General features: G+C 40.7%; 1 pseudogene; it reads right to left on the reverse strand.

The window, feature by feature from the left end:
* Positions 1 to 10,557, reverse strand: part of LOC110279302 (uncharacterized) — a 172,909-nt pseudogene that overhangs the window by 121,254 nt on the left and 41,098 nt on the right.

Raw genomic sequence — 10,557 nt, forward strand, 5'->3', positions numbered from 1 at the left:
TTGACTTGGTTCGTTCGACCAGTCCTTAAGTTATTATTCTAGCGATCCGTAAGACCTCGTCAGGTTCTTTTTTAGATCACTTTCGATAACTTCTTACATTATTCTATGTTCATCTTTGCCGATTTGTAGAAAGTGGTTGGCATCTTTAGATCATCCTTTGGGTGAATCGCGTTTTCACCTTTATCGGACGATTTATCTTTATCGTGGTCGTGCAGTGAAATTGTTTTTCACTTTCTGCCGACCTGTCGCTTTATAATCGGATGATGAATACTTCAGATTAATGCGTCTTGGATTCTTTGTAGAATATCTAAATAGACTTTATTCAAAGAAAAAATGCAAATATATACATGCAGGAATTTTCTTATCCCTTTAAGTCGGGCATGACCTAGATCTTCAACATAGTGCCTCATTAAAAAACCTTTTCAGGAAAAAGAGTGCATCAAATGATGAGATCTTTTGTCTTAGCTATAGTACCTTCTTAGGTTGCAGGCGTGCCATGACCTAGGAAGCTCTCATCCATCGAGTTCAGACAGTCTGTAGTAGCCCTTTCCGAGTACCTTTACAACTTGGTAGGGTCCTTTCCAGTTTGCTGCCAGCTTTTCTTCTCCTGGTCGAGTTGTTCCAATATCATTTCGGATTAGGATGAGATCATCCTCTACAAAACTTCTCGGCACTACCCTTTGATTATATCTGGAGGCCATTCGGCACTTTAGAGCTTCTTCCCTGATCCGAGCTCTTTCTTGGATTTTGGGTAGCAAGTCGAGCTCTTCTCTCTGATGTTGGGAGTTTGCTTCCTCATTGTAGTAAACTACTCTGGGCGATCCTTCTTCGATTTCTACTGGAATCATTGCCTCCATTCCGTATGCTAATCGGAAAGGGGATTCCTTTGTGGTGGAATGTGGCGTCGTTCGGTATGCCCATAGAACCTATGGAAGCTCCTCTGCCCAGGCTCCCTTTGCGTCTTGTAATCTCCATTTTAATCCGGCCAATATGACTTTGTTAGCGGCTTCAGCTTGTCCATTGGCTTGTGGATGTTCAACGGATGTGTACTGGTGCTTTATATTCAAGTCAGCCACTAGTTTTCTGAAGCCTGCATCTGTGAATTGAGTGCCATTGTCTGTGGTTATTGAATATGGAACCCCGAACCTTGTGACAATGTTTCTATATAAGAATTTTCGGCTTCTCTGAGTGGTGGCATTGGCTAGGGGCTCTGCCTGGATCCACTTTGTAAAGTAATCTACCTCTACTTTGAGAAATTTAACTTGTCCTGATCCCTGTGGGAAGGGGCCGAGAAGATCGAGTCCCCATTTTGCAAACGGCCAAGGTGAGGTCACGCTAATGAGCTCTTCTGGCGGGGCGATATGAAAGTTGGCATGTTTCTGACATGGTGGACATGTCTTTACAAATTATGTAGCTTCTTTCTGTAGAGTTGGCCAATAAAGTCCCGCCCGGAGTACTTTTTTGGCGAGAGCTCGTGCTCCGAGATGATTGCCACAAATGCCGCCGTGTATTTCTTCTAGCACTTCCCTTGTGTTGGAGGTAGGCACGCATTTTAGTAAAGGTGTTGAGATTCCTCTTTTGTACAGGATGTTCTTTATGATGGTGTAGTACTGTGCCTCCCTTTTTAACCTCTTTGCCTCCTTTTCTTCTGCAGGGAGCGTTCCTGTTTTGAGGTAGTTGATTATGGGGGTCATCCATCCTTGGTCCTAACTTGTTATAGTCAGGACTTTTTCTTCTTCTGAGATTGACGGGTTTTGCAACATTTCCTGGATGAGGCTCCTATTGTTGCCTCCTGGTTTGGTACTAGCTAGTTTTGGGAGTGCATCAGCTCGGGCATTTTGCTCGCGGGGTATGTGGCAGATTTTATACTCCCCGATTTGTCCGAGCTGTTCCTTGGTTTTATCCAAATATTTTTTCATGGTGGGATCTTTGGCTTGGTAGCTCCCTGTTATTTGTGATGTGACCACTTGTGAATCACTATAAATGTTGAGTTTTTGAGCTCCGATCACTGTAGCCAGCATCAAACCAGCTAATAATGCTTCATATTCTACCTGGTTGTTTGAGGCCAGGAATCCAAATTTGAGGGAGAGCTCAACTTGGGTTCCTTGGTTGCTTTCTATTATCACGCCTGCGCCGCTTCCGGTTTTATTTGAAGAACCGTCCACGTAAAGATTCCATTCTGTGGGGGTTTCTAGGGCATCTGTGAATTCTGCGATAAAGTCGGTCAGATACTATGATTTGATGGTCGTCCGAGCTTCATATTGGAGGTCAAATTCTGACAACTCGACTGCCCATTGTAGAATTCTGCCTGCTATATCTGTTTTCTGTAATATTTTTTTTATGGGCTGATTAGTTCGAACCTTAATGGTATGAGCCTAGAAGTACGGGCGAAGTCGTCGAGATGTTAGAATGAGGGTATAAGCAAATTTTTCTATTTTCTGGTAGTTTAGCTCGGATCCCTGTAGTGCTTTGCTAATGAAGTAGACGGGTTGTTGCCCATGTTCGTCTTCTCTGACTAGTGCTGAGGCTATTGCCCGGCTCCCTACTGCGAGGTATAATATGAGCGGTTCTCCTTCTCATGGTCGAGATAGGATAGGTGGCCGTCCTAAGAACTCCTTGAAGTCTTGGAAGGCTTGCTCATAATCTGTCATCCATTCGAACTGTTTTCCCTTTCTTAAAGTAGCATAGAAGGGGAGAGATCTTATCGCAGCTCCTGCTAAGAATCGAGATAGGGCGGCCAACCTCCCGTTGAGTTGTTGTACTTCTTTGACACAAGTTGGGCTCTTCATGTTGAGTATGGCTTGACATTTGTCTGGGTTTGCTTCAATTCCCCTTTGTGTGAGCATGAAGCCTAAGAATTTGCCTGCATCTACTGCGAAGGTGCATTTTGCGGGATTGAGTCGCATGTTGTGCTTCCTTATAGTGTAAAACGCTTGAGTCAAGTCGGATAATAACGTATCTTCGCTTTGTGTCTTTATCAACATGTCGTCCACATAAACTTCCATGATTTTTCCGATGTGATTTGAGAAGACTTTATTCATTAGCCTTTGATAAGTAGCTCCTGCGTTCTTGAGACCGAAAGGCATCGCAATGTAGCAGTAGTTTGCTTTCGGTGTTAGGAACGAGGTCTTTTCTTGATCTGGTGGATACATGGGGATTTGATTGTACCCTGAGTATGCGTCCATAAACGAGAGATATTTGTATCCGGAGGAAGCATCTACTAGAGCGTCGATACATGGGAGTGGGTATGGATCTTTTGGACAAGCCTTGTTGAGATCGGTGTAATCGGTGCACATTCGCCACTTCCCATTTGATTTTTTCACCAAGACAACGTTGGCTAGCCACAGCGGGTATTTGACTTCTCTTATGAATCCGGCTTCCAGTAGTTCCTGTACTTGCTCCTCCACAGCTTGGGATCGCTCTGCCCCAAGTTTTCTTCATCTTTGCTGCACCGGTCAAGATCTTGGATAGACCGCCAACTTGTGACACATTAGCGTCGGGTCGATACCTGGCATGTCTGCGGCTTTCCACGCGAAGAGATCGACGTTATCTCACAAGAATTGTATTAGTAATTCTTTTAAATCTCCTTTTAGGATTGTGCCGATATTGGTTGTTTTTTCCGGGGTGTCTCCGATCTGAATTTTTTCTATCTCGCCTTCTGGCTGGGGACGAAGTTCTTCTCGTCGATGAACTCCGCCCAGCTCGATTGTGTGGAACTCTTCTCCTTTGCCTCTGAGGTTTAGGCTTTCATTATAACAGCGACGTGTCATCTTTTGGTCTGCTTTTATCGTGGCTATCCCTTTTGGGGTTGGGAACTTCATACATAGGTGTGGGGTCGAGACTATTGTGCCGAGTTGGTTGAGTGTTGTCCGTCCTATGAGAGCGTTGTAAGCTGAACTTACATCGACTACGATGTAGTCTATTTTGAGGGTCCTGGATTGGTCCCCTTTTCCGAAGGTTGTATGTAGCGATATGTATTCGAGTGGTTGAACCGGGGTATCTCCTAACCCAAACAGACTGTTTGGATATGCTTTAAGTTCTTTTTCTTCCAAACCGAGCTTATCAAAGGCTGTTTTGAATAAGATGTTGGCAGAACTCCCTTGGTCTATCAAGGTGCGGTGTAGGTTGGCGTTTGCCAATATGATGGTGATAACCATGGGATCATCGTGTCTTGTGATGACGCCGGATGCGTCCTCTTTAGTGAATGTAATTGCCAGAATGTTGAGTGCTTTCTCCTCTCCCTCGACATGATATACTTCTTTGAGATATCTTTTGCGAGAGGATTTGGAGATCCCACTTGCTGTGAATCCGCCGTGTATCATGTGGACATGTCTTTCAGGTATCCGAGGTGATCGTTCTGTTCATTCGGTATCTTCATCCCTTCGACTCTTTCTTTGATCATCATCTTGGGTGGCCAGGAATCGATCTAATTTTCCTTCTCTCACCAATTTTTCTATGATGTTTTTTAGGTCGAAGCATTCGTTTGTGGAGTGTCCTCGGACTCGATGGTATTCACAATATTCCTTTCGGTTTCTTCCTCCCATTTTGCCTTTGAGTGGCCGTGCTGGGGGATTTTTTCCATATGGCAGACTTCTTTGTATATCTCGACCAGAGATGCCCTGAGAGGGGTGTAGTTATGGTATTTTTTGATTTTCTCCCCTTGTCGATCTTCTTTTCTTTTGGATTCCTTGTCTTTGTCTCGGTAGGAGGCCCCCAATTTTGAGGTTTCTCCTAACCAAGTGTTTTCCTCCATGTTGATATACTTTTCTGCCCGCTCCTGCACTTCGTCTAAGGAGGTCGGGTACTTTTTTGATATAGATTGGATGAAAGGTCCCTCTCGTAGGCCATTGATGAGTCCCATGATGGCGGCCTCCATTGGTAAACTTTGTATGTCCATGCATGTTTTGTTGAATCTCTCCATGTAGCTGCGGAGGCTCTCCTAATCTCCTTGTTTGATCCCTAGTAAACTGGGGGCGTGCTTGGCTTTATCTTTCTGAATGGAGAATCTGGCTAGAAATTTTTTGGCTAAGTCATCGAAGCTTGAGATGGACTTCGGGGGTAGATTGTTGAACCATCGGATTGTTGTCTTTGTGAGAGTTGTTGGAAAGGCTTTACAGCGAACAGCATCTGGGGCGTCGGTAAGGTACATTCTGCTTCTAAAGTTGCTGAGGTGATGGTTGGGGTCCGTGGTGCCATCATACAGGGTCATATCCGGGAGTTTGAAGTCTTTAGGAATTTTGGTTTTCATGATTTCCCTAGTGAACGGGTCTTGCTCTTTGTGTGAATTTTCCTCGAGATTATCCCGGGGGGCTTTTGATTTGAGATCGGCTTCCTTTTGTCTTTGTTGGTTTCCGGAGTGTTTTATAGCGTGACATTCGCGTTTTTGTGCGGTGTCCGATCCTCCAGACCTGAATCGTGGTCGTTGTCATGGTCGTCCGCCATGGTGATGGGATGACGTCTAGGTCCCCAGCAACGGCGCCAATGTTCCGAGGGTTACCTGAAACTGGAGGTCGATCTCAGATGAGATCTTCTGTGCTGGTCGGTGCTAACATGTCTGGCTGGTGGGAGACGGCCGGAGCTGTTGTGTTCGACTTGTTGGACTTGGTGGTGGTGCTGATTCCTTTGTCCCTGGAGGGTGGGGGGTACCTGCAAGGGACTCCGATGCTTAAGTTAGCAAGGGTATTAAGCAGGTATTGAGTAGAATCAGAGTATGAGTTATACCTGGGTTCTCCAGTGTATTTATAATGGTGAGAAGTGACCTTTCTAGATAAGATAAGTTAGTTATCTTATCTTATCTTATCTTATCTTTTGGGTGTAGTCAGCTTATCTTCAACGGAACAGCCTTTATCTCTGTAGGCTGGGATTGCCTCTGGATTTGGGTCGTGTTCCTCTATTTGGACCCTTTATTGGGCTTTCCTGTCGATTTGGCTGAGCTCTTTGAGAAGAGGTCGGATAGTCTGACCTGAAGAGGTCGGTCGCCTTGTCGCTAAACATCCCGGGTCGGTTAGCTCGACCCAGGGTATGAACATAGCCTTTGCATTCTCATGCAGTAGAAAGGTTATGTGAGCGGGAGACTACCTCAGTCCTCACATCTCAATGTAGGTGGGAGACTGCCTCGTCCCCTTTGCCGGCACTGCTACCTCGACAAGCGAGAGACTGTCACAGCCCTTGCTCGAGGCGCATAGCGACTTAACAATCATAACAATTCAGAAGTATAGCACAACTCATATCATAAAGCAGTTTATACTCATTCTAATTCATCATCCATCATCAATATTTCAAATTATCATCAATCCAGCTCCCCAGTAGTTCACAAGACAACTCTACCCAACTGGCACACCATGCCTAAGTCACCATTTCTCTCATTCGACTAATCCATCCTCAATACTCTAGAAACCTAACTCTTCGTCTTTTAACTTTTTACCAAAAAATATATAGTTAAACTCACTTATAGTATTCTCTATGTTTCAAAGCCTAAAAACAAGTTAAGACACCCTAGATAAGCTTCACGGAAGTTCACAAGCTAGCTGGGAAGGTAAAATAGTTAAAAACAAGGTTTTCTTAAAAAAAAATAGGACAGTGTGCGTATGCATAGGGTTATGCGTACGCACTCCCAGGAGAAATTTCTCAAAGTGTGCGTACACTTAAAAGTGTGCATATGCACGGAAGGTAGAAGTTTTCATTTGAGTGCACGCATAGATACGTGCAAATGCCCCCAACAGAAGGCACTTCTCAGCGTGTGCGTGCGCACGATGTTGTGCATACGCACAACTTACGAATTTCACAAGGTGTGTGAGCGCACCAGAGTGTACGAACGCTCTCAACATAAGGCATTACCCTGTGTGTGTGCGTGCGCACCAGTGTGTGCGTATGCACGTTTTCAAAATCTTACAGGGTGTGCGTGCGCACAAGGCTGTGCATACGCACAAGTCAAATCATTGCCACTGTTTAGGGCACGCGCACAGCAGTGTGCGTGCGCACACGTAACAGAAATCAAATTTTTGACACCAACTTTCAACGATCATATCTTTTTCTACAAAGTTCTGATTTCTACGAAATATATACCATTTTAAAGCTCTTTGAATTATCTTTAATTTAATCAATTTAAAAAACTGTAGCTCAAGATATGATCCGCCAAAGATGGCCTAAAACCCAATTTTACCCAAAACACTAAAAACTCAACTTTACCAAAGCTCTCAATTTAAAACCAAATCAAAGCCTACTCAAACATCGTAAAACACCACCACACACAACAACTTACCATTTCATATCATTTCCATCAATTCCATACCTAATTACTCAACCTTTACACCATAAATCACTAGAAATCCATAATTTTCAATTCAATCATTAATCAACACTCATAATCATTATTCACAATTCTCACCAATCCATTTCTAACATCACAAACACTATCTTCACAACATTACATCTTTATACTCATCGATATCTATCATCACACATAATAATCATCAACACTCATCATCGTCATAATCATATATTGCACATTCCAATATTCCATATACTCCTCTTCATCATACAACATAATCTCATATATAATTAAGCATACACCAACATCATTCAATGCTATCTTATGGTCCACTAGTCTAAGTGTCCAGACACATTATATACTACATAAAGAAAACCGAAACCATACCTTGGCAGATTCCCAAAATGTACCAAACACCAAAATGAAGCCACCAAGCTCGATCCAAAGCCTCAAACCAACTCCAACAAACACCAAAACTCAATCTAACATCATACAACATACCAAAATCAAACCTAAGGTTTACAAAAACAACTAAACACAAGGATTTAGTGAGACCTTACCTTTCCCAAGGAGATTAGGGCAAAATCAAATAATATTCCAATGCTAGATCATCCCTAAACAAACAAAATCACAAAACTTACTCAAAAACCAAACCAAAAAATGTAGAATTATTAGGGCTGAAAACTGAAGCTTGAGTTTCGATTTCTTACCAAAAAAGCTTAGCTAAAAATGAAGAGCTCGATGAGAGCTTTGCGTGGCTACAAACGGCTCGTCAATCGGAGCACTGTAGCTCAAGTTGTGGCTCACGGAAGGTGACGATGAATAGTAACAATGGGGTTTCACTCCTCCCTCTCATCTATCCGAGCTCTCTCTCTCTCTCTCCCTAACAAAATGATCATAAAGCTCATTAATAGAGTATATATATGTTGGACCTTGGGTCCGGTCCAACCCGTTAGCATTTTTATTCCATGTGGCCCACTTTGGGCAAAAACTTTTAAAATTAGCGTCCGATTTTAAATTCTAAATTATATTTTTTGTCCTTTCAAAATAATAAATCAATTTTCAAAATCTTATTTTCCAAAATACGCGGTACCAGATAGACTAGAGCCGATACTGCCAGCTTAGGCACCGGTACACATTTTTACAAAAATCTTTCACAAAAGATATATTTTCCAACTCAGAAAAATTCATTAAATTAAAATTTCACCTTTTTTTTAAAAGAACATTTTTATATTTTTGAAACTATTCCAGATAGTTAAAGTTATTATTTTATTAAAGAAGTTTTATGTGAAAAAGTCTGGTTCTTACAATTGCAGCAAATTTGTTAGCATATATCAACTTAAAATATATATTATTCAAATATAGTTTAACACAAGTTTTTAAGAGTATGCCTAAAGAACAAACTTGCATAGTAGATTTGTTCGCCGTTTTCAAGTATTGTTTAGAACAAGATCGTCCTGATATAGCCTCCAACCAACACCTAACAGTCACTTTACGAAATCATACATCTCTAGCAACAGAAATTGCATGTTCCAATAAAGTGAATGGAAAGGTCATAGCCATTTCTTTAGCGAATTTTGTACTTGCACAACATGATGAAAATTCCTCCAATTTTATTTGTCCTATTACATCATCATTTTATGTTCATGATTATCATTAGCGCAACATTAAGAACAACAAAAATAATAACGACATTAAAACTTTATTGTAAACTAGCTTTCGCTACAGAAAACGTTGAAAGAAATGGGAAATTACTTTTATTCACTAAAACCAACAATTTAGTAGGGTTGCACATGGATCGGATAATATCCACGGTACTACCTGCATCCAATCCGAATTTTGTGGATATTATTTGATCTACACCATAGTAGGATCGAATTATGGATTTGGCAGTGATATCTGCAGATTCGATTCGGAGATCCGCATATCCGCAGGTCTCATATAAATAGCATAGTTTAAGAAAGTAAACCCTAATGTGATAAGAATTTTAGTGTTTTGTTTTATGAATTTTATGATATCTTGTTTTTAATTTTTTATGTTATACTTCAACTTAGAATAATTAAACTTTCTTGTGTTATTATTTTTTTTGTTATTTAAGAAAACTTTTATTGATAATATTTTAGGAGTAGAAAGGCTTAAACAGGTGAAAAATAGATTTTTTGGATTTTTTTGTAAAAACAGCCAAGCAGGTCCTTAAAACAGTTTTTTTGAATTATGCAGATATACCCAATAACCGATCCGACTTGAAAAAATATGGATATCGTATGCGATCCGATTCGATGAGTACAATGTGGATCGTATATAATTATAAGCTATATCCGATCCGATACAATTTGTGTGTAGCCCTACAATTCAGTAAAGACTTAATTAAAATACGAAAATTCATATCGTAATGTAACTAGCAAACTACATACATCATTAAGATTATTAAACTTATTAATCACACAAAGATCCTCTTTTAATGACGTACACTTTTTTCATATTTCAATTATGTAACATCATCGAAATTCTCAAAAGCATTGTTTGTGGGATCTTCTATATCATCATCCCTTATCAACTGTAAATCTCTAATTTCACCTGCCGCTGACATGTTCAACTCTAGCTGTGGAGAAAAACCAAATTCAGCTTCTTCCTTCTCTTCTCCCATGTCATACAAGTCTCGTGGTTTTACATGAACCACTACACTCCATTCTTATCTAGTTCATTATCTACATAGTATACGAGATGAGCTTTTGATGCCAATATGTACAATTCATCGTCTTCTTGATCACCGGTGTGTATCAGACAAGAGCAATTAATGGTGGTAAGACCCAAATGGTCTTGTTTGATGCCTCTACTGGTAGTTATATCAGCCCAAATACATTTGAATAATATCGCTGTGAAATAGCAGCTATAATTCAATTTAATTATGTCCATAATTTTTCCATAATATAGAACACTACTAATAGCCACTCTATTATCACATATGCTTGCATGATTTCTTATATTAGAAGAGACATAAACTCCACTATTTTGAATTTTTAGCCCATCTTCCTTAGTGATAGATCTAAACTTGTACTCATTGACGTTGTATGTCCCAAAACGTTTTGTCTAAAACATGAGACCGCATGCAAGCATCTTCATTTCTTTCGAATGCTGTGTACTTTTCATTGGAAGCTGACATCATATAACATTTATCTTTAATATGAAAATTAGATTTCATAATTGTCTATTATTGTTGACACCTTATGTATGTATATATTGTATCTTTGTTGAGTTCTTCGATGTGAAAATTGAAGCCTTAAAAT

Source organism: Arachis duranensis, chromosome 3 (genome assembly GCF_000817695.3).
Source record: "Arachis duranensis cultivar V14167 chromosome 3, aradu.V14167.gnm2.J7QH, whole genome shotgun sequence".
Lineage (NCBI taxonomy): Eukaryota > Viridiplantae > Streptophyta > Magnoliopsida > Fabales > Fabaceae > Arachis > Arachis duranensis.